This window comes from Lepidochelys kempii, chromosome 1 (genome assembly GCF_965140285.1).
Source record: "Lepidochelys kempii isolate rLepKem1 chromosome 1, rLepKem1.hap1, whole genome shotgun sequence".
Classification (NCBI taxonomy): Eukaryota; Metazoa; Chordata; order Testudines; family Cheloniidae; genus Lepidochelys; species Lepidochelys kempii.
Genome location: NC_136380.1, coordinates 242,349,408 through 242,373,676, shown reverse-complemented (window position 1 = coordinate 242,373,676; position 24,269 = coordinate 242,349,408). Strand labels below are relative to the sequence as shown.

Below are 24,269 nucleotides of genomic sequence, written 5' to 3'. Positions count from 1 at the left end.
TGATCCTAGCACAGGACATTTCCTGCCCTTCATGGCATCTGCAGAGTTCATTTGCAGGCATAGAGGAATCAGAGAAGCGAACCTCAAAATGTAAACATTTACTAATATACTTCCCATTTTTTACTGACATTTTAAGTTTTTTATTGACAAATTATTGTTCAAATGAACAAAAAATGCCAATTCATGGACAAGATCCATAGTCCAGAAAACTAGATTTTTGAAACTTTACGACATTTATTTCTGATTAAACATGGCAACTTTTACAGAACCCACTATTTCAACCATCAGAGAATCCTGCAAATGCATATTTCATATTTAAAGTATTGGAAGAGTCCAGAAATCCACAAGAAAGAAAAATTATGCTGAGTGATTAGTTTGCTTATTTTTATGGATGTGTCCACTTTTTATTTTTGTAATCTAATATTTGTTTCTTATTCAACAGTCAATATATTTGTTGGCATTGCAGAGAGCAATTTCTTGGAATACAAAAGGTTGCCTAAATTTATTTTATTATATAAAAGCCAAAGCCAATGGTATAGTAATTCAAAGTAACAGAAATAATTTTCCATGCATGGAAAAATGTGAATACAGTGGCCTGACCCAACTCCAATTAAACCTCAATGGGAACTAGTCTGAGCCCAAGATCAGGTCAAATGTGTAAGCTATACAATCAGGGGATACTATACATTCCCTGTTCAGTAATAAAACTCATTGTACATTGGATATATCTAAAAAAGATGTTTTCCTCCCCCTAAGGTCAGCCCCATGTTCTGTCCCATCCTCACTGCATGAGTGCTGAAAGGTGTTACCTACTTGTATATGACACCCCACAGGCATTGCTAATATATCCAGTAATTCAAAGTCTTTTCACTTGGCTTTTACATTAAAGACCATACATGTAAGGGACTCTTAACACATTTTCTAGCATTGCACCACAGTAAATTTTGTGGGTGTAAATAATTGCAAGTGGAAGTGATGACAAGGGAAGAGGGAAATGCCAAGCCTCTCCAACTTTTAAGAGAAAGAAGCAAACAGGGAAGAAGTTGGAGGCTTCGGTTGAAGAGATATGCATGAGGTGCCCCACAATCCCCTTCTCCAACTAGAGTGTGGGAAATTTTCCATGACTATGCCAGAAAGGATATACAGACTTGCCATCCTCCCCTTCAGGCAGGGGTGGCCAACCTGTGGCTCTGGAGCCACATGTGGCTCTTCAGAAGTTAACATGCGGCTCCTTGTATAGGCAGCAACTCCGGGGCTGGAGCTACAGGCGCCAACTTTCCAATGTGCCGGGGGGTGCTCACTGCTCAACCCCTGACTCTGCCACAGGCCCTGCCTCCACTCCACCCCTTCCCTGAGCCTGCCATGCCCTCGCTCCTGCCCCTTCCCCCCAGAACTCCCAGCACCCCATGGAACAGCTGATCGGGAGGTGTGGGGAAGGATGGGGAGGCGCTGATTGGCAGGGCTGCCGGTGGGCGGGAGGCACTGGGAGTGGGGGGGCAGGGGAGCTGATGGGGGGCTGCTGACATAGTACTGTGGCTCTTTGGCAATGTACATTGGTAAATTCTGGCTCCTTCTCCAGCTCAGGCTTGGCCACCCCTGCCCTAAAGTGTCAGGAGAGTAGCAGATGACTGGGTTTCCTCCCTCATGAAGACAACAGCAAGTAGGGGGAGCCTGTTGATGGAGGAAGTTGTTTGAGGCTTATTGAAGGGCTTCTTCTATAGCAGGGGTGGGCAAACTTTTTGGCTCAAGGGCCACATCTGGGAATAGAAATTGTATGGCGGGCCATGAATGCTCACAAAATTGGGGTTGGGGTGTGGGGAGGGGGTGAAGAGTCTGGTTGGGGGTGTGGGCTTCGGAGTGGGGCCAGGAATGAGGAGTTCAGGGTGCAGGAGAGGGCTCCAGGCTGGGGTGTGGGGTGCAGTGGAGAGGACTTTGGCTGGTGGTACAGGCTCTGGGGTGGGGCTGAGGAGTTTGGTGAGTAGGTGGCTGCTCTGGGCTGGGACCAAGGGGCTTGGAGGTTGGGAGGGGGATCAGAGCTGGGGTAGGGGGTTGAGGTGCGGGAAGGGGTTCAGGATCCGGCTGGGGGTGCGAGCTCTGGGGTGGGGCTGGGGATGAGGGGCTTGGGGTGCAGGAGGGTGCTGCGGGCTAGGATTGAGGGGTTCAGAGGGCGGGAGGGGGATCAGGGCTGGGGTAGGGGATAGGGGCGTGAGGAGAGGCTCAGGAGTGCAGGTTCCGGGCGGCGCTTACCTCAAGCGGCTCCCGGAAGCAGCAGCATGTCCCTCCTCTGACTCCTACGCTGAGGCGCAGCCAGGTGGCTGTGCACGCTGCTCCGTCCACAGGCACCGCCCCTGCAGCTCCCATTGGAGTGCCAGAGAGGGCCATTGGTGCGGGGCCTTTGGAGTGTGTAGGAGCCAGAGGGGGGCCATGCCTCTGCTTCCGGGAGCCACGTGGAGCAGCCCCCGACCCTGCTCTCCGGCTGGAGCGCTGGAGGGGGGCGATGCCACGGCTTCCAGGAGCCGTGTGGCGCAGCCCCCGACCTTGTGCTCTGGCTGTAGCGCCCGATCAGGGCAAGCCCCAGACCCCGCTCCCCAGCTGGAGCTTGAGGGCCAGCTTAAAAGGCTGGGAGGCCGGATCCGGCCTGCGGGCCGTAGTTTGCCCACCCCTGTTCTATAGGCTCAGAGAAGTATCCAAACGTTTGGAAGCTTCTCTGTACCCCAGTTATTTGGAGACCTTGATCATTGAGAATTATATTAAAAATAACCTAAAGTTCACAAGGATGTCTAATAAAAACCGACATCCTCCAGTTTTTCTGAACATTTTTCCTGGATTTTTTTCAAATGATCTGGCTTTGAGCTTTCCCAAAGTTTGGGGGGTTGGGATCCAGAAGTTTGGTTCAGCCCATCTCTAGCTAAAGGGCAATTTATGTGGCACCCTCACACAAAAGAACCTCCTTGGGATAGTAATAAGAATGTAAATCAGAGCAGATTTAGATGGGCTTGATGCGTGCAAAGCCAAGGAAGGGCAAACAGCAGATGAAAACCAAAGAGGAACTACTCCTTGCCAATGAGGGAGAAAGTAGTGGATTTTAAATTGCACATTGCTAGATAGACAGTGTGATCCAGAGGCACAGGATGGGGAGTCAAGACCTAGGTTCTATTTCCAGCACTGCCACTGACCTTAGACAAGTCACTTTACATCTTTGTACCTCAGTCTCCTCATATATAAAATGAGAGTAATGATACTTGCCTTACCCATAAAGCACTTTGAAATGTATGAATTAAGAATGCTAATAACTAATATTTACTATTATTAATTATTGTAGCCATACGGCATTGTGCTGTAACACTCAGAGCTCTAACAAAACAGCACAGAGGCAGGCTAGATTGGTACCTAGATGAGGGACATCAAAGAAACACTAAGGTGGTGTTGGGGATTCAGCAAGAAGCACTCTTTTTTCTGAGTCTGTATTGAACAAATGCCCTATACCAGCATGGTGTTAGTGGGAGATGCTGTTTTCTGAATGAAATGTGAAACTAATGACTTGATCATTCATGGTAATTAAATAGCTCATGGTAGCCTGTAAGATTAAAGATGTTAGTCTGGTTTCTGAGCCAAATACCTGATTGCCTAAATTCTGCTTGCAGTTCAAATGCATACGATAGTCTTCCCTTTCCACCCCTAAATCATTGTGTAGAATGTGCACCCCATGAGACTAATCTGTAGCCTGTGGACAAAGATGCCAATTGCCATCTTCTGCCGGTGTACATACAGCATACCAAAGAAACCTCAGGGCTCCCATTTGGAGGAGGTCTGGTATCTTCCATCTAGTAGGCAGGTGCCTATCTGCATCTCTGAAGTGGCTATCCCAATGGTATCTACACACAGCTGTGTAGAATCACACACATTTTCTCCCTAAGCTTCTATTTAACTGCATTTTAGGATACAGATTATATTGAAGACTCTATATGAAATAAAGTTCCATTGTACTGTAAGTTGTAAAGGGAAATACTATATACATGGGCTGATATGATGTATTCTACCTCAGGCAGGGCTGGAGAAGATGGCTCAGTGGGGTAAGCATCAGATTTTGGTAAACTTAAATTTCCTGAAACCAGAGGTTTGAATACTGACTTTCCCAAGGTCACAGTGAGTCAGTGACAGAGGTGAAAATAGGATCCCAGATTCCCGGTCACGTGCCATATCCACTGGACCGCAACCACCTTCCCCATCATTTTATCAGAGATGAACAAAACAAAATGCTTACAGCCACCAGAATACCCACCAGGAAAAACAGATCACAAGCATGTACTTTAAACCCAAGGATAAAAATAATTAAAAACAACATAAAAATATGAAGATCACCCTAAAGCTTTATTGTCAAATCTCCATTTTGCAGACTTCTTCCTGCAGGGGACAAAGGTGTAGCTGTTGCCCTCCCGCTTCTCCCTCTCCCTTTTCAGATGACACAGGAGAGCTACCACTCTCATCAGGAGAGCATGAGAGGGTGTGAAAGGCACACTGGCAGCCGCTAGAACAGAGGAAGGAAGACCAACAGCAGGAACAGTTTCTCTTTCCCTGTGGGAAGCAGAGGACAGCTACTTCTCCCCTTCTTCCCCAAAACTGGACAGCCATAAGAGGGACAGGTAGGGCTGTACATTGTGTACTGTCATGGGGTACACTGGCTCCTTAAGATCTAGGGGGAAAGTGTGCAGGGCCATATTACCTCATTCCAAGGGGCTTGTTCAAAGACAAATGTGTGGGTCAAAAGACACAAGCACTGAGAGAGAAAAAATGGTTTTGGGAGGGAGTAGTTTGTGGGAGAAAACCCAGCCTGTTGAGTCTGTCAAGAACGCTTGAAGTCTGGGAGGTCAACGTTCCCATCTTCTCTCAACGAAATGGAATCTGGGAAATACAGATCCCCCTGGGGCTTCTGGGATTTGTAGGGCTCCACAGGAAGACATGCTGAGAAAGGGACAGCCTCTTGCTTGATAGCAGGAGTCTAGGAGAGTCCAGGTAGGGAGATTCTGCAGTGGCTTTCTCTTCTTTTTGCAAATAAATTCTAGCTGTTTATTATTTACTTTAGCCACCAGATCTCTGGGGAGAGTTTGGAATTTTACCAGGAGTCCCTGGGAGGAAGATATTTGAGTATGGGACCATTTTGTTTGTTTTAAATTTTATTACAAGACTTTCTGTCTGTTTGTTTGTTTGGACTTTGCCAGCACATCTCTGGGAAGAGTCTTGATTGTACAGAGAAAGAAATGCCCCAGGGATGGGGCCATATTGCTTGGTTGTTTTTACATTCAACAGGCATGGCCTTCTGCAGACATCAGCCTGCCATACAACCCATCTGTGACAATACTTAGAAATGGATAGTCCTCATGTTCAATTGAAACACTAGTTTCTCTGAGTACTCCCTCATCTGGATGCGCTGAAGTTGAGGGGTATGGTGAGTGATCACCTGCAGACTTCCTTTGATGTGAAGCAGCAGAAACAAGAACCAAATTCTCTATGCTATAAGCACAGCAACATTATCTTCCAATGATATTAAGGTCACAGGGCTGGACCTTTGCTTATGACCATAGGCGCTGGAACTAGGAGTGCTGGGGTTGCTACTGCACCCCCTGGCTTGAAGTGGTTTCCATTATATACAGGATTTAAAGTTTGATTCAATGGCTCTCAGCACCCCCATTATACAAATTGTTCCAGCACCCCTGCTTCTGATCAGGATGAGAGGCACAATTAGAATAATATAGTAATGAATTCATAGCCACCTAGGACAATCACAACTGTCACTATGCTTCACACAGACCACACAGGTCCCTAGTACCTAAACTACAAGGGAATCTCCATTAGTTATTTACTTTATATAGCCTATGACACACAGATGAATAGTTCTTAATCCCACCAGTAGGGAGCAGTGGTATACATACATATTAGTATGTTACAATACAATACACTCAGGGTGGGGCATGAAGGTAAAATTATTATTTTCTTTTTTAGACTGGGCTTGTACGTTAAATGAACTGTTAGTGTTTCTGTTTAATGTAGAGCCAGACTTCCATTTCTCCATCCACAATCGTAAATCTTGGCTCTGTGCTCACAGCACTGTCCAGAAAGAAACACTGGAGAGTTTTTAATCCAGTGACGAAACAATTGACTGGCTCTTTCATAGTCTCATCAATTCAATGAGGGCTAGATTATGACCTAATTTCTCATCTTGTTTAAGGGCGGCACAACTATGCCACCCTAGAAGCAGCTCTGGAGAGGAATTATGACTCAGAAAGGAATTGATCCTGGGGGAAGTAAATTACTGAAGTCTTTGACAGGGCATTCCCAATCCCCAGCCCTTCTGTCCTTTTTCTTCCCTCTTCCTTGCAGGAAGGAAGCAGCAGCTTCTTTGCAGAGCCTGCTTTCTCTCCCTAACTAAGCACAGAACCATGACTGGGACAGGCCATGGCATTGCCACATAAGGACAAATGGCAGTCTTGCCCATAGAACCAAGAATGTGAGACGTGGAAGGCTGAATTTAATCTCATCATTCTTAGCCAATAAGAACTATTAATTTTCTCTTCCAGCAAATTAACATCTTTGGAAGTCTGGTATCCAGCATTATATTAACTCCAATACCGTATTTAAAAAGAAAAACATAATTATTTGCTTCTAGGATACAGAATTTGCTTCAGTACAAATTGTAGCAAGTTGCCACCTCAGTATATAAAGGTAAGTAACCTGGAACTCCAAGAACCTTTCTAAGAAAACAATTCTGAATAGGTTCCAAGAAGGAACAAATGCCCTGCACTAGAACCCCATACTTTTAGCACTGGTTTTTGTGGACTAGCTGGCTAATACATGTATTTTTCTTTGCTTATTTTAATTCCATTGGTGTTAATAATTCCTCTCCCTCCCTAGTAAAACTTGTAGACAGTTATTATTTCTTTTCTTAAAATGTTATTTGATTAAGATAGACATAGTTAGTTCTTTTAATCATTCCTCAAAAATCAGTCCCTGAGTTCTATTCCTTATTTTTCCTCCCCTGAATTTTATCCAATAATTCCTCCATCTAGCCCATAATTTTTTGATTAGTGCATATATTATAGAAAAACATCCAATCTTAATTTAAAGATGTCAAGTCATGGGGAATCCACTACACATCTCTTGGTAAATTGTTCCATCAGTTAATTACCCACACTGTTAAAAATGTGCCCCTGATTTCCATTTTGCAATTTCAACTTTCAGCCACTGGATCTTCTTATGCCTTTGTTAGATTAGAGCCTCACTACCATCAGAAAACTTCTCGTTTGGTACTTACAGCCTGCGATCAAGTCACTTCTTAACCTTCTCTTTGATAACTAAATAGTAGAGTTGGGCAGAGAAACGTAATGCCGTTTCACAGAGGATTTAGATCAGTGGTGGGCAACCTGCGGGGATTGATAGTGGGACTGAGCCTTTCACCTCTACAGGCCTGCTTCCCGCAGCTCCCATTGGCCGGGAACAGTGAACCGCAGCAAATGAGAGCTGTGGGTGGCCGTGCAAATGTAAACAAACTGTCTGGCAGCCTGCCGGCGGTTTACCCTGACGGGTTGCATGTGGGCCGCAGGTTGCCCACCACTGATTTAGATATTTCAAAATGTGGTTTATTTAGACTTGGAATGAAAACAAAAATTTAAAAATTCTCCATGAAAGTGTATGAAGCCCCATACCTGGAGCAGTCTGCATGGTGGTTTGCCCTGCAGCTACAGACCCTGGAAGCCCTGAGGTCCCCAACTGTGAGACAGTGGGCATGGTGGCTGCCCCAGAGCTAGGGACTCTGGAAGTCCTGGGCTGATGGGTAGCTGTGAGAATGGGAAGTAGTGAGGCCATTCAGAGAAAAGAGAGGTGGGATGTCAAGGAGACAGGTGGGAAAGCTGGCAGGAAAACAGCCAGGTTTCGAAATATGCCTGGAAGTTCTGTTGGAACTTCAAAACTATCTCTGTGAAGTTTTGATTTAGATGAATTGGCAAATTCCAATGAAAATATTTTTTTGGAATTTTTTCTGACCAGTTCTACTATATAAATTGATTTTAAATTTTTCATGGTAAGGCAGTTATTTGAGACCTTGAATCATTCTTGTACATCTATTTTGAACTATTTTCATGCGGTAGTTGCTTCTTAAATTTTATTTGAGTCAACAGTGTGCCCTTGTTGCCAAGAAGGCCAGTGGCATTTGGGATGTATAAATAGGGGCATTGCCAGCAGATGGAGGGACGTGATCGTTCCCCTCTATTCGACACTGGTGAGGCCTCATCTGGAGTACTGTGTCCGGTTTTGGGCCCCACACTACAAGAAGGATGTGGAAAAATTGGAAAGAGTCCAGCGGAGGGCAACAAAAATGATTAGGGGACTGGAACACATGACTTATGAGGAGAGGCTGAGGGAACTGGGGATGTTTAGTCTATGGAAGAGAAGAATGAGGGGGGATTTGATAGCTGCTTTCAAACTACCTGAAAGGGGGTTCCAAAGAGGATGGATCTAGACTGTTCTCAGTGGTAGCAGATGATAGAACAAGGAGTAATGGTCTCAAGTTGCAGTGGGGGAGATTTAGCTTGGATATTAGGAAAAACTTTTTCACTAGGAGAGTGGTGAAACACTGGAATGCGTTACCTAGGGAGGTGGTGGAATCTCCTTCCTTAGAAGTTTTTAAGGTCAGGCTTGACAAAGCCCTGGCTGGGATGATTTAATTGGGGATCGGTCCTGCTTTGAGCAGGGGGTTAGAATAGATGACCTCCTGAGGTCCCTTCCAACCCTGATATTATATGATTCTATGATCTAATTTTTAAATTATATTGTGAAACAGTATTTGTCTCACTGTCTGTATTTGCCTTTTTGATGTACTGTACTGCGTACATATGAACTTACCATCACAAGGGAAGTCTCATAAATATATTTTGATGTGTGGTGAATGTTGTACATATATGTACAAATATAATTGTGATAAAAGTTTAATGTATATGTTCCCCCTCCCTCAGAGTTTTGTATTTTAAAAATAAGATTGGGTGTCCTGTTGTGATAAGTTTTATATTATAACAGAGACTGTTATATTGGGAATCTTAAATTTTTAAATATATTTTTAAATAATGTGCACTATTTTTCTGTAAAATCTTTGTTGCTTTGGGCAAGATGCTGCAAACACTTTTGCATTTTGCTACCATTGTGGAGATTTTTTGGAGGAGAAAGGGACAGTGACCCCGCCCCACTTCCACGGGGTGGGGGGGGAGCAGTGTTATGCAGAGACCCCCGCCCCGTCCCTAACTGCATTGTGACACACTTATCCCCCACAGGGAGGACGTTGCCCCTCACAGGATGTCTGAGAGACTTGCCCACTGGGATACCTCCCCCTTCGTGGCAGAGCAGCACCCCTCACAGGGACGGGGTGGCTGCCCCCGCAGAGGAAAGCAACATGTGTGTCTGCGAGGCAGCCTCTGGAAGCTCCCTGCCCCCCCCCGCCGACTCAGGTTTCCAAAGCCTCCCGGCGCGAGCTTCGCTCGCAAGACAGTAAGAGCCCGCTCGATCGTCACGAACTTCATTCAGCCAATCAAAGAGTGATGCCGGTCGCGCGGCTATGACGAGCCTGAGCAAGGGATTGGGAATCATTACGCAAGTTACGCAACTGAACTAAAGGTCAGGGTGAAAGCGCACGAGCGCCGCGGCTCACAGCGCGCTGCGTGCACATGCGCATTCCTACGCCCCCAGCCCGGCGCGGCCTAGTTTCTGACTACAGCCCCCAAGATACACTTGGGCAGCTCAGCCAACAGGCGTCCGTAGCGGCCTGCGCGTGTGCCGTGAGTAGGCATTGGCTGTGGCCGCCCGTGTGATGGTGACGCTCTGGGGCAAGTGCTAATAGCTAGGCAATAAGGCAGTCGAGCGAGCGAGCGAGCGGGCGGAGGCGGTGCCTGTTGCTGCAGCGGCGGTCGCGGTGGAGGCGCTGTCACCGTAGGGCCTCCTGAGTGCGCGGACGGAGGCGGTAGCCGGAAGGGGGTAGGTAGCCGGAGGGGAGCCGGGGCCTGCGCGGCGGAGGGGCTCTGGGACGCGGCTCTTTCCCCGCAAGGGCAGGGGGCTCTGGGGGGCTCTTCCTCGTGTCCTTCCACCTGGGCTGGCTGGGCGTGAGCTCTGGTACTGGGTCCCTGGCCGCGGCCCCCGGCGGGTGGGAAGGCTCCGGGGCATCCTTCGCCCCACTCCGGTGAGGCCGGGCAGGGGATGCGGACCCTGGGAGGAGGGTTGGGGAGACTCCCAGTTCCCCGGCAAATATCTGAACGGATGCCAGCACGAGGGCAGGCGAGAAATCAAGTTGGAGTAATAGTGTTTGCTTACATCCATAAAGCACTTTGAGATCCTTGGCTGAAGAGTGCTTTATATGGATGAAGTATTGTAAGTGGGTCAAGAGCTCGTCTCATAGCCTCCTCTAAGCTATGAACTTTGTTGTCCGTCTGGGGGGGGGGGGGGGGGTTCTACCTTCCTGATCCTTATAGGTGGAATAAAACTCTTTTGAGTATGTAACATAAGAGGAGGTTTTTTAGTTTGCTTTCCCTTGGGAACCTGTCTACACTCCAGCATTAATGTTAGGTAGCTCAGCAGTTGAGGAAGACACTGAAACAAATCTCTGGAAACTTTCTGTGTGGGAGGAAAAACAGTCATTCTGGTAGAAGCTCAGTACTGCCAAATAAACAAAACCCAAACAGTCATGACTGAGACTTAAATTAGTTACTTTTAAAAAATAAATTGTATTTTTTTGGCCATAATACTGTACAGAGATATAAAAGTGGTATTACTACACGCTTACAAGATATGTAATCAACCAAGTGCTCACCCATTATGTATAACAACACAATAAAAATGTAAAAGTTGAGAGGCTCACTGTTCCGTGTAGACCATAGAGGATACTATAGGTGTTTCAGGATATTTAAAGCATTGAGTAGTAATCCCATTTTGTCATGAACATTCCTAAATTTTATATGACAAAAAGGTGGAATTGATTCAGTGACTTCTTGGACGTGTCTCCATATTAGCTTAATATTTGTTGACATATAGCCATTACTCAATGTTAGATTATAATCTCTTTGACATATGTACTTTTGCCACCTTGCATCTGTAAACTGCCATGCACATTTGTCATTTCAGAAACTGTTCTGCATATTTATTCCTTATTTAAAATTGCACCTATTAGTGTAATTGTGGAGGTTTTTAGGTAAGTACCTAATTTTCTCTTCAAGGATCTAATTGTTAAAGTTGTCCTTATGGTATAATCCTCTTTTTAAGACTTGGAAATGAAGTCTTTACTTGGCATGTTTGACTGCAATAGGGTATGGAAGTAGAGGGGCTTCAGTGTCAGAGCACTTTAACATCTGAGGAAAATAATTATGGTCTCCACAGAAATCAGTCTTTGAAATTCTTAATTATGTACTGTGTAACTTTCCTCCCTTACCAAACACAGTCTATACAATTCTTCAGAACAGAAAAATTATTAACTTTCGTGTTGAGAAGTGCTGAATTGACAACTGGAAATTGCCTCCTGGGATTTCAGGTGGTGCACAGGCAGAAAGCAGAATAAGTTTCCCCACACCACCTTTCTGCATGCTTCAACTGTGTCTGGAAGGACTACTTTTTGGGGAGAAGGAAACTTTGTCACCCTGTCTTATTTGTTACTTGGCCAGCAGGGGTTCCAGTTAGTGCCAGTTGTGATGATGGTTTTGTCGTGTGGACATGTTCTGTAGGGATTTTATTGATAAGTCATTTCATTTAGGCCTTGTCTACATCCTTACACTTTTTACCATATGTGTACACTTGCCAATGGTTCTGTTAACTGCATTCAGCCTAAAGATCACCTTAGTAGTCAGTGTGGAACAGGACAGTCCTGTTTAGCAGTATGTCAGTGATAGCTGATATGTTGAATATTATTTATTCTAATCTAACCTGTTAAACCAGGTTAGTAAATCAGATTGTAGACAAGAGTTCAGGCATGGTAAAATGTCATAATATTTGATCTGGCCTCTGAAGGGTAACTATTGAGCTGGGCTGAATCTGAACCAGTCATGTAGAGGTGAAAGGCTCAGTCCCACTATCAATCCCAGCTCAGTCCAGGCCATCAAACTGAACTTTCCTAAGTGCAGTTAAAATGTGAGGTGAGGAGGGGAAGGGATTGTTTTATGGCAGACTGATATAGTAGCAAAAAGAAAAGGAGTACTTGTGGCACCTTAGAGACTAACCATTTATTTGAGCATAAGCTTTCATGAGCTACAGATGAAGTGAGCTGTAGCTCACGAAAGCTTATGCTCAAATAAATTGGTTAGTCTCTAAGGTGCCACAAGTACTCCTTTTCTTTTTGCAAATACAGACTAACACAGCTGTTACTCTGAAACCTGATATAGCAGCAACTCTTATGGTGAATGTTTTTCTGTTAATGATCTGATTTGTTAATCAAGTGTGTTCTCATCAATGATAAAGGTGCTTTCCTAATTGAAAACCTCTCACTGTAAAATAACCTACCTCTTTAGTACACCAGTAATGTTTATGGCTCACTGGATCACTACATGGTCACCCTTGGAACATTAACTATCCTCACTGCTGAAACAGTTTAGTTAACCCTCATCAGGTCTTAAGGCCTGTCTAAACAATTTGACCATTTTTCTTCTAACTTCTCTCACCAGTGCTGTTCCATGATGAGTAGTAATGGTGGTGGTTCTAGTGTGGGCAGACGCTGATGCTCATTAGCATTTTAATAATTGTGGGTGAGATTCTTGCCCCCACTATGACCCCTGTACACTGGGTGTAAAGGACAAGACATCACAAGAAGTCCTTAAAAGCCTTTTGTACAGGTGCCTGAGTTGCCATTGATCAGGTAGTGAAGGGGTGGTTATCAGTAGCAACAGTTGGCAGTGGGCTCATAATGCTAGTGTCTTCTCTAAGACTTAGTGAAAACTGACCATAGAGAACCTTTAATTGAATATTTGAGGTGGTGAGTTTTCAGTGATCTTGCTTCATTCCAGCAGATTACAAAATAAAAAATGAGGCCCCTCTGATGGTCTCATCAGACCAGCACTTGTGCTGCTGTTTCAGACACTGCAACATTCATGTGTCCCAATGTACTAAGTATTAGAACACTACTAGATTTCTGAAAATCCATTTCAAGGTTATGTAGTTGTGTAATCCTGCTGTGAAATATATGAAAGGAATAGACTTGCTTCTGCCTCTCCAGAGACCCTGTTTGTCAAGATTTTTCTGGTGTGGAGACAAAGAAATTTTGTGGGTCAAGTCTTCAGGGTTTGCATTAAGTAATGTACTTAATGAACCAAATGTCTAAGTAAAATTTACATTTTCAATTGGAAAGAAGTCATTTTTCAAAGGCTAATGTATTTATGATTTGAGAGTCTGGACTTTAGTCCTTCGGTGGGTAGCTGAGAAAAGAACCTGCTACACAGGAGAGAAGCAGTTATGAAAAACCCTTTGGGGAAAGTGTTTGGGGGAAAGACTGTATCACTTTAAATCTTTTCATTCTTTGATAGAGCTTTGGAAGTAAAACAAATTCAATTTTATAAACATTTTCCCCTTGCTTTCAGCAGGCGCACTGATTCGGTGGGGTTGTGCCCGGATGGTGGGTTAGTGGCTCTGTTTTTTTTTTAAAGCAATTAATTGGTCTTGATGAATAAGATTTATGAAAAAAAATCAGTTTGTAAAAAATAAGGGTGTGGTGGCAAAATTAGTTTTGCTTTTGGCCACCCATTCTTACTCGTTGAAATGGCTAGTTTCTAGAATCCCAATCCCCCCCCACCCCGCCACATTCACTTTTGAATAATAGAAGCCTCTGTTAGCTATCCGATCACATGGGTTCAGTACACAGCATCCTATTTTCCGAGCATAGTTTATTCGAAGCAAGAGGAGAACCTCTTCAAAGCCTTGCAATAAGATGTGTGGAAGGGTTGTGTCTACCCTCCACGTGGCAGCAACCGTGTGGTCGATCTGGAATCTGAGACTTGTGATTTTAATAGATTCATAGATTCATAGATATTTAGGTCAGAAGGGACCATTATGATCATCTAGTCTGACCTCCTGCACAATGCAGGCCACAGAATTTCACCCACCACTCCTAAAAAAGACCTCACACCTATATCTGTGCTATTGAAGTCCTCAAATTGTAGTTTGAAGACCTCAAGGAGCAGAGAATCCTCCAGCAAGTGACCCGTGCCCCATGCTACAGAGGAAGGCGAAAAACCTCCAGGGCCTTCCAATCTGCCCTGGAGGAAAATTCCTTCCCGACCCCAAATATGGCGATCAGCTAAACCCTGAGCATATGGGCAAGATTCATCAGCCAGATACTACAGAAAATTCTTTCCCGGGTAACTTGGATCTTACCCCATCTAAAAACCCATCACAGGCCATTGGGCCTATTTACCATGAATATTTAATTACCAAAACCATGTTATCCCATCATACCATCTCCTCCATAAACTTATCGAGTTTAATCTTAAAGCAAGATAGATCTTTTGCCCCCACTACTTCCCTCGGAAGGCTATTCCAAAACTTCACTCCTCTGATGGTTAGAAACCTTCGTCTAATTTCTAATCTAAATTTCCTAGTGGCCAGTTTATATCCATTTGTTCTTGTGTCCACATTGGTATTGAGTTTAAATAATTCCTCTCCCTCTCTGGTATTTATCCCTCTGATATATTTATAGAGAGCAATCATATCTCCCCTCAACCTTCTTTTAGTTAGGCTAAACAAGCCAAGCTCCCTGAGTCTCCTTTCATAAGACAAGTTTTCCATTCCTCGGATCATCCTCGTAGCCCTTCTCTGTACCTGTTCCAGTTTGAATTCATCCTTCTTAAACATGGGAGACCAGAACTGCACACAGTATTCCAGGTGAGGTCTCACCAGTGCCTTATATAACGGTACTAAAACCTCCTTATCCCTACTGGAAATACCTCTCCTGATGCATCCCAAGACGACATTAGCTTTTTTCACAGCCATATCACATTGGCAGCTCATAGTCAACCTATGATCAACCAATACTCCAAGGTCCTTTTCCTCCTCCGTTACTTCTAGTTGATGCGTCCCTAGCTTATAACTAAAATTCTTGTTATTAATCCCTAAATGCATGACCTTACACTTCTCACTATTAAATTTCATCCTATTCCTATTACTCCAGTTTACAAGGTCATCCAGATCCTCCTGTAGGGTATCCCTGTCCTTCTCTAAATTAGCAATACCTCCCAGCTTTGTATCATCTGCAAACTTTATTAGCACACTCCCACTTTTTGTGCCCAGGTCAGTAATAAAAAGATTAAATAAGATTGGTCCCAAAACTGATCCTTGAGGAACTCCACTGGTAACCTCCCTCCAACTTGACAGTTCACCTTTCAGTAGGACCCGTTGTAGTCTCCCCTTTAACCAATTCCCTATCCACCTTTCAATTTTCCTATTGATGCCCATCTTATCCAATTTAACTAATAATTCCCCATGTGGCACAGTATCAAACGCCTTACTAAAATCTAAATAAATTAGATCCACTGCGTTTCCTTTATCTAAAAAATCTGTTACTCTCTCAAAGAAGGAAATCAGGTTGGTTTGGCACGATCTACCTTTTGTAAAACCATGTTGTATTTTGTCCCATTTACCATTGACTTCAATGTCCTTAACTACCTTCTCCTTCAAAATTTTTTCCAAGACCTTGCATACTACAGATGTCAAACTAACAGGCCTATAATTACTTGGATCACTTTTTTTCCCTTTCTTAAAAATAGGAACTATGTTAGCAATTCTCCAATCATATGGTACAACCCCTGAATTTACAGATTCATTAAAAATTCTTGCTAATGGGCTTGCAATTTTAATGTCAGAAGATCAATCACAAAAACTAGCTGGAGCATAAATGTTACAAGATATATGCTTATTGGGCAAGCTATCTGAATTGTCTGATGTAGAAGTAAAAGCCCTAACTTAACCCAGTTCAGGCTAACAGGACAAACCTCCAGGTTTACTTTGAGGACAGGTGAAATGGCAAAAACCTATTTATTGTATTGCAAGATTGTGGTCAGTGTGAGATGTATTGCTGGCTGCCTTCTGGAAAGTATTCAGAGTAGCAGCCGTGTTAGTCTGTAGTCGCAAAAAGAAAAGGAGGACTGGTGGCGCCTTAGAGACTAACCAATTTATTTGAGCATGAGCTTTCTTGAGCTACGGCTCACTTCATTGAATGCATCCGATGAAGTGAGCTGTAGCTCACGAAAGCTTATGCTCAAATAAATTGGTTAGTCTCTAAAGTGCCACAAGTACTCCTTTTCCTTCTGGAAAGTAGTTTCATTTGCTAAGGCTGCTTTTCACTTTGGCCTGGTCTATGCTTAAAAGTTAGGTCAATGTAACTACAGCGTTCCAGGGTGTGAAAAAGTCACATCCCTGAGCACCACAGCTGTGCTGATGTAATCCACTGTGTGTATGTGGCTAGGTCAGTGGAATAATTCTTACAGGCGCTTAGAGGTGGATTACCTACAGTGATGGAAAAACCCTTCTGTTGTAGGAAGCATCTGTTCTGTGGCACTACAGCGGTGTAACTGCAGCCTGTCACTGTACCGCTGCAGCCCCTGTAGTGTAGATATGGCCTTGGTTTGAGAGGTGATGAACCACTGAACTTAAACAGGGGAGTACTGGCAGAGTTAGGGAGCTCAGGAATTTCAACGAGCACTTTCAACATTGATACTTAACGTGTGCAAGGAAAAGTTTGTTTTTAACTCATATTTTTAGTTTTCAGTTTTAATGATTTAATTTACTAGTCAGTTTTACTCCTTCTTGGCACACATGGTGCTGTTTTGTTTGAATTTCCAGCACTGCATGGAAACGTCTAAATCACTGTATGGGGGAAGAAGGGAGTGGCTAAAAACAATTTTTCACAGTCTAAATGTTGGACTCTAGACTTGGTGTCTAGTCAAACACTACTAAGCAAGTCAACATCTGGCATAGAGGTGAGACAGCCATGGAATAAAGATGAGCAGATTAGATACAAGATGTTGTATGCATGGTGGCGTGTATTCATTGTAAGAGTTCCTTTTCTCTTTTCCACAATTACGGGTCTGTGTGTGCTGCTGTAATGAAACGTTCCTCATGGAGGAATAGTAGCCTCTTTCTTTCCAGTCCATCGGGCTCTTCCCAGTTTTTTGAGAGCTGTTTGAGACAACGTTCAGCAAAATAAAAGCACTTGAATGATGGGGAAACTTAGATGCTGACTGGCTGGTTATGGGGGTCATGTGACTTATAGTGCAGGAGTACTTGCAGAAACGCATCCTTACACCTATAGGTCAGTGCAGGGTTCCTGGCGTGAAGTTATGTCCATGTAGGGAAAACTTGCATTAGGATGGATTTCAGTATCATTACAGTACGCAGCTTTGGCCATGAAATTTAATGGAGTCCTCTGGGAATGTGACACTTGCTGTAACTCGCTATTAGCAGAGCTAATGAAGCCCTCTGAGAACAGAAGATAAAACCAGGCGCTGCTAACAGAAGGAAAAAGAGGGCTTTGGAGCGGCTGGAGTACTGGCCAAAAGTACCTGGCACCTGACTGTTACTGTAATACAAACAATTATAGCAGAGCGAAAGCTTTCTGTTTAAAGCTTGTCTCTAAGTGCTATAAAATCTGCATGTTTATTTGAATTGCTTTGAAATGTAGTGTGTCTCATGCAGGGTGTGGGGTCTGTTAGTGATCTAAATTTGGGGCCATTTCACTAAGGGGATACGCCTGTGGGTTGGGGGGAAAGACAGCTTTTCTTAAAGTTCAGAGATTCTGGCAGCTTCTTTTTGCTCGCAGATTGAGATCAAACCAGGGCTCAGCTAATCACACCAGGGTGTCCCATGCTTTATGGTTACCCCCAAATTACGTGTACCTTCTGAGGGAAATCAAATATAAATCTTAATTCAAAAAGATTATGCTTTTCCAATTAAGCTGATCATAAGCCTCATGGTTATTTCTGTGCCTACTGAGCATGTGCAAAGAGGCTAACTCTCTGGATAACTACTTCTGCATCACAGGTCCTGAGTGGCTTCAAAGACATGTTGTGGTCATTAAATCCAAGCCTCATCTACTGAGGCAGAAATCCCCAGGGCAGAAATCTGAAATAAAAAAAAACAGGCATGTTGCCCCAAACAGGCATGCTGCCTCTATCAAAAGGAGATTTTTATTTTGGTCAGATGTAATCTGAGCACAACTGAACATTCAGAGGGCACAAACTATTTTTTTAAAATAAAATAAACGAGACAAGGAAATACTGAGAGGAAAAGGTGATTAAGGGTGGAAGAATAGGTGGGAATAGGGAGAGAGGGGTTGGGGAGTAAGGAGATGGGACACTGGGAAGGGACATGGGAGTGAGTGATGGGGGGCCGGGAGTCCTTGTCAAGTCTCACATTCCTCTCCTGTTTGTGTGCCTTAATCTAGTGGCCCCAGCTCATCTGTAGGGGTGTAACCCCCCCTTTTCCTCTTCAAGTGAGCCAGGTCTTACAGGGGCTTGCCTATCTGGAGGGTCTGAATCCCTCTACCTACCCCCTATGTGAGCTGGGATCTGTCCCACGAGTGGTTCCTGAGCCCTGGTCCCTCCCCCGTGTGGGTGTTGGGATCTTGCCCATCTTTGGGGATGTGATTCTCTTCCCTGCTCCCCTCATGTGAGCCAGGGTCTGGGAGGGGCTTGCCTTTCTGTTGGTGTCTGAGCCCTTCTCCCCAACTCCCATCCCATGTGAGCCAGGATCTGGGTAAACCCTGCCCCTCTCTGGGGAGCTAAGAAAAGGCAAGCACCAAGAACACAGCTGAGACTGGGGTCAGGAGCTGAGAACAGATGTGCTTGACACATCAAAAATTCCAGCATGGGGAAAAGGGAACTCCTATTGAAGTGATTCACTCGTGTCACTTGTTTTGTAGCTATTGTTTCAGGCTATTTTAATCACCATGGGGGGTATTCTCTATCAGCTAAGAACATCTCATTGAGATGAATGGGACACCTTTCCGAGCCTGCAACTTGAAGTTTGAGATTCACCCTGGGCAGAAAACTGAGAATGAACTGAAAACGTTTTTGGGAAAAAGCAGCCTGTCACTGTGTAGTTTTGTTTTTTAATTTTGGAGAAATGTTATGAGTACAGTAAAATAGTCAGATGCTGAAACTGTCTTCAAAAAGAAAATAAATTACACATGGAAATGCTTACTGGGAGAGGAGACGTGATGAGCTGTACAAGAATGGCAGTAGGGGATGAGGTGTATGGGTCTGCAGCAAGGAATGGGTGCATTATGGGAATGAGTGGTAGGAGAGGGAAGAGGGGTCAGAAGGCTCGGGGGAGGGGGTAGGGATTAAGAGGAATGGGAGGGGAAAAGATGGGTGGGTGGGGGGGTTGGAGAACAGTGAGTAGCAGAGGGAGTTGGGGATTTAGATGTGGTGGGGCCTGTCAGACCTGAATTTTCCCCTTCCCTATATGTGCTGGCGTCTGGAGGAGCCCTGCTTCTTTGCAGGCTCCCTGCCCACCATGTGTTCAGGTATCTGGGGAAACTCCGCTCCTTTTGGGTGTCTTCCTGCTCTTCTATGTGAGCTGAGATCTGGGGTGGAGGGAATGAAGGTAACCCATTTAAACTAGGGCTGTCACGTGATTAAAAAAATGAAGCGTGTGATTAAAAAAATACCATTTATTTAAATATTTGTGGATGTGTTCTACCTTTTCAAATATATTAATTTCAGTTACAACACAGAATACAAAGTGTACAATTCTCACTTTATATTTCTGATTACAAATATTTGAACTGTAAAAGAAAACAAAAGAAATAGTATTTTTCAATTCAAGTACTGTAGTGCAATCTCTTTATCGTGAAAATTTGAACTTACAAATGTAGAATTATGTACAAAAAATAACTGCACTCAAACACAAAACAATGTAAAACTTTAGAGCCTACAAGTCCACTCAGTCCTATTTCTTCAGCCATTTGCTGAAAAAACAAGTTTGTGTACATTTGCAGGATATAATGCTGCCTGCTTGTTCACAATGTCACCTGACAGTGAGAACAGGCATGCACATGGCACTGTTGTAGCCGGTGTCACAAGATATTTACATGTCAGATGCGCTAAAGATTCATATGTCCTTTCCTGCTTCAACCACCATTCCAGAGGACATGCTTCCATGCTGATGACAGGTTTTGCTCGATAACAATCCAAAGCAGTTTAGACCGATGCATGTTCATTTTCATCCTTTGAGTCAGATGCCACCAGCATTTTTGATGGTTTGGGGTCTGTAGTTTCCGCATCAGTGTTGCTCTTTTAAGACTTCTGAAAGCATGCTCCACATCTCGTCCCTCTCAAATTTTGGACGGCACTTCAGATTCTTAAATCTTGGGTCTAGTGCTGTAGCTATCTTTAGAAATCTGACATTGGTACCTTCTTTGCCTTTTGTCAAATCTGCAGTGAAGATGTTCTTAAAATGAACAGCATGTGCTGAGTCATCATCCGAGACTACTATAAAATGAAATATATGGCAGAATGCGGGTAAAACAGAACAGGAGACATACAATTCTTCCCCAAGGAGTTCAGTCACAAATTTAACACATTTTTTTAATGAGCGTCGTCAGCATGGAAGCATGTCCTCTGGAACGGTGGTTGAAGCAGGAAAGGACATGAATCTTTACATGCCAGATGCACTAAATACCTTGCAATGCCAGCTACAAAAGTCCCATGTGAACGCCTGTTCTCACTTTCTGGTGACATTGTAAATAAGAAGTGGGCAGCATTATCTCCCATAAATATAAACAAACTTGTTTGTTTTAGCAATTGGCTGAATAAGAAGTAAGACTGAATGGACTTGTAGGCTCTAAAGTTTTACATTGTTTTGTGTTTGAGTATAGTTATGTAACAAAAAACCTACATTTGTAAGTTGTGTTTTCATGATAGATTCCATTACAGTATTTGGATACGGTGAATTGACAAATACTATTCCTTTTTACAGTGCAAATATTTTTAATAAATATAAAGTGAGCACTGTACACTTTATATTCTGTGTTGTAATTGAAATCAATTTTCTACATTTTCAAATATATTTAACAGTGCAGTTAAAACAGCAATTAATCACAACTATTTTTAATCTAGTTAATTTTGCGTTGATCATTTGAGTTAACAGCAAATTAACAGCGCTGCTTTTTACATATAGCCATATATACTTGTTCATGCAGACATGGGTATATTTCTTTTTCACCTATACCAAATTAATCTGTCTTCCCCACTCGTAAAACCAATTTTTTGCAATTTCTTTTGTCACCAAATTTTTCCCCTGGTATCCATTTCAAATTAACTTGTACTCTTCTCTAGCTTATCAGCTCTATCAAACTTGACATTGGTCTTCAAAGCTCAGCTATCAAGCTTTCCCCAGGTGGGAAACATTTCACTGATTCTCTGCTTGTGGTGTCATTTTTCCCTATCCTTCAGAGGACTGTGGGTTCTGCTCCCCTTTGCTTAAAGATGAGGCCATTTGTGGAGCCAGATACCCAGAGGTAGTGAAACATAAGGCAAAGGACCCCTGAAACAGGATGGGAATGATAGCGTCTTACTTGCTCTGAGTGGAATGGTTTTTCTTTGTCCTGGTATAATGCAGCAATAGGGTAACACTGACTCTCTTGTTCAACTATTATATGTATTGATATCTGCTTCTTGCACAAATAAAATACTGTTATATGTGAACTGCAAGGTCTAAACTGAGACCTGATGTTTTAATTGTTTGTTCAAATGTGCACATTCATATAATTGGCTAGCAGATAAGTGATGTGATATGAGGGCATTATGGGACGCACCCTGGCTTGCTAAACTTTGATGTCACTTGTAATCCTGCTGATTTTGCTGAAGGAGTATGTGTTTGTGCTGTTTAGATTCATCTACATGAATTCTTTGGAGTGTTGCAGTGGGGCTTAGGGCACAGTTTCCAGTAATGAAGATCTGTACAGCTAAGTCAAAGCCTTTTGTTAGAATTCATGCTGCCTTCTGTGGAACAGTCAATGAACGTGGAAGCTTTAAATCTAGGGAGCAGGAAAAGAAGCCCTTGCACTCCTTAGGTAGCTCTTGGGTTCTGTAGAATTAATATGCATTAACACATTTGAATCTAATCAGTAGATTCCTTTTGTTAGTGCCTGTTGGATTAGAGTATTAGTAAAACTTCCTAGATCTAAGCCTTCCAATCTGAAAGTGGAGTTACTTCAGAAAACCAGTACATGAAAAATGTGGGCATGGCGAAGATTGGCTTTTATCTCAAGAATATTTGCAGGTTACAGTCTGAAAAGGAAAGTTATCTAGTTGCTGGAGCAAGAAGGCTGGTGGCTAAGAAGTTTGAGTTTAACTTTTTTGTCACTCTCTGAACCAATTGTTTAGCTTGTTTGAACTGGTAACTGATGCATGTTTTTGACATGTAGGTCTACTACTGCAATGCACTTCATGGTGGGTTGCTTCAGGTGCAAACTGCATATCATATGTAATCCATGAATGTACTGGATCATACCAAGCTTCTAATGCTTTAAATACCATCTTGTTCTCTTGGTTTGGTGGAGTTCTTGGGCTTGGATTACAGTAACTCCTCACTTTAGCATCCTGGTTAATGTTGTTTCATTGTTATGTTGCTGATCAATTAGGGAACATGCTCATTTAAAGTTGCGCAATGTTCCCTTATAATGTTTGGTAGCCACCTGCTTTGTCCACTGCTTGCAGGAAGAGCAGCCTGTTGCAGCTAGCTGGGGAGGTGGGGGGGGGGCTTGGAACCAGGGTGGACCGGCAGCCCCCTATCAGCTCCTCGCTCCCTTAAGTTCCCTATGCAGCAGCCACCCAGCAGGCTATCAATTTGCCAACAGTTCAGCTGTCCTTCCCCCACCACTGCCATGTGCTGCTCCTGACTTGGAGCTGCTCCCAGGAGACTTCTGCTTGCTATGTGGGGGGGGGAGGGGGCAGGGAAGAGGGGTGCTAATGTCATGGTGTCCCCCTACTTCTGCCCCCCTGCTTATCCCATCCATAGAGCGGGGGGGAGACATGACAGGGCTCAGGATGGAGGGAAGGGACCGCAGCTGCTCTCTCAACTTTCTGATCTGTTTAAAAAGGCAATGTACTTAGTGGGGTCAGCGTACTTAAAGGGACAATGCACATCTCTCTCACACAGGATGTGTGTCTATCACAATGTGTTAACCCTTGAGGGCTCAGCCAAATGCTAGTTCATCATTTAGCAGTAAGGCATTCCCTGGGAAATATCCCACCCTCTGACTTCACCACCTCAACCAAGCTTCACAATCATCATTGCTATGTACAGTCTTAAATTGTTTGTTTAAAACTTATACTGTGTCTCTCCCTCGTGGTTTTTTTTTTTTTTTGATCTGGTGAAAAACATTTCTCTGGAATCTAACCCGCCCTGTTTACATTAATTCTTTATGGGGAAATTGGATTTGCTTAACATTGTTTTGCTTAAAGTTGCATTTTTCAGGAACATAACTACAACGTTAAGCAAGGAGTTACTGTACGTAGAACACGTTGCAGTGTCCTGGAGCTGTGAGAGAGAGGTTAAATTTAACCAGTTATCTCTACTCGGTTTCTTGCTGTTCTTTGGATCTTTGTTCCTTGGCTAAAGTATAGACTAGAGAATTATTATGAATTTTGAGGGTTATTAGCTAAAATAGTTTTGAAGACAATGGGAAATTCAGAGAGCAAAATAAAGATGTGAGAATGTCAAATTGAACTCAACATTGGTTATTGCAATTCAATTAATTCAAGGTTTTGTCTTGTTACAAAGACAAACTTCTATCCTAGTTTTATGCTGACTAGTCTGAGCCAGGTGATTTTGGTATTAATATGGAACTATGGATCCTTAAATATGCATCCTTATTTACTTCCAGTCAAGCTTGTCTCCACTGGAATTATTAGATTGCTCATGTCAGTTGAAACAATTCTGAAGTAGCATTTAGAAATATAGTCAAGTTACTTAAATATCAATGTCAAAATTGCCTTGCCCAGGTGTTTCTCATAGCTAAGTTTTGCCTCTTGTACACACACAAATGTCCTACATTAATTCCAAAGTTTAATATGCCAATCATTATTTTGATATTTAAATTTCTCTGCAATTCCATCAGTTCAGTAAACTCTTATGCCACTTCAGTGAAACAGTGGTAAAATCCTTTAGCTTATGAGCCAATTTAAAACTTCTTCCCATCTGTCTAAAAAGCCATCAATTCTCTTGACCACAGTCTGTGTGATTTTATTTATTTTTTAGAC

At 43.4% G+C, this 24,269-nt stretch overlaps 1 protein-coding gene across 5 annotated transcripts in view; it reads left to right on the top strand.

The window, feature by feature from the left end:
• Positions 1–9,819: 9,819 nt before the first annotated feature.
• ADIPOR2 (adiponectin receptor 2) overlaps positions 9,820–24,269 on the top strand; it is a 66,405-nt gene continuing 51,955 nt past the window's right edge. For 2 of the 5 annotated variants that reach the window (XM_073320249.2, XM_073320258.2), the window contains exons 1-2: positions 9,820–10,014; positions 11,155–11,221. The gene's annotated coding sequence lies outside the window, so the exon portion shown is untranslated. The remainder of the gene's footprint in view (positions 10,015–11,154; positions 11,222–24,269) is intronic. The other 3 variants (XM_073320273.2, XM_073320265.2, XM_073320240.2) reach the window with 3 other exon arrangements.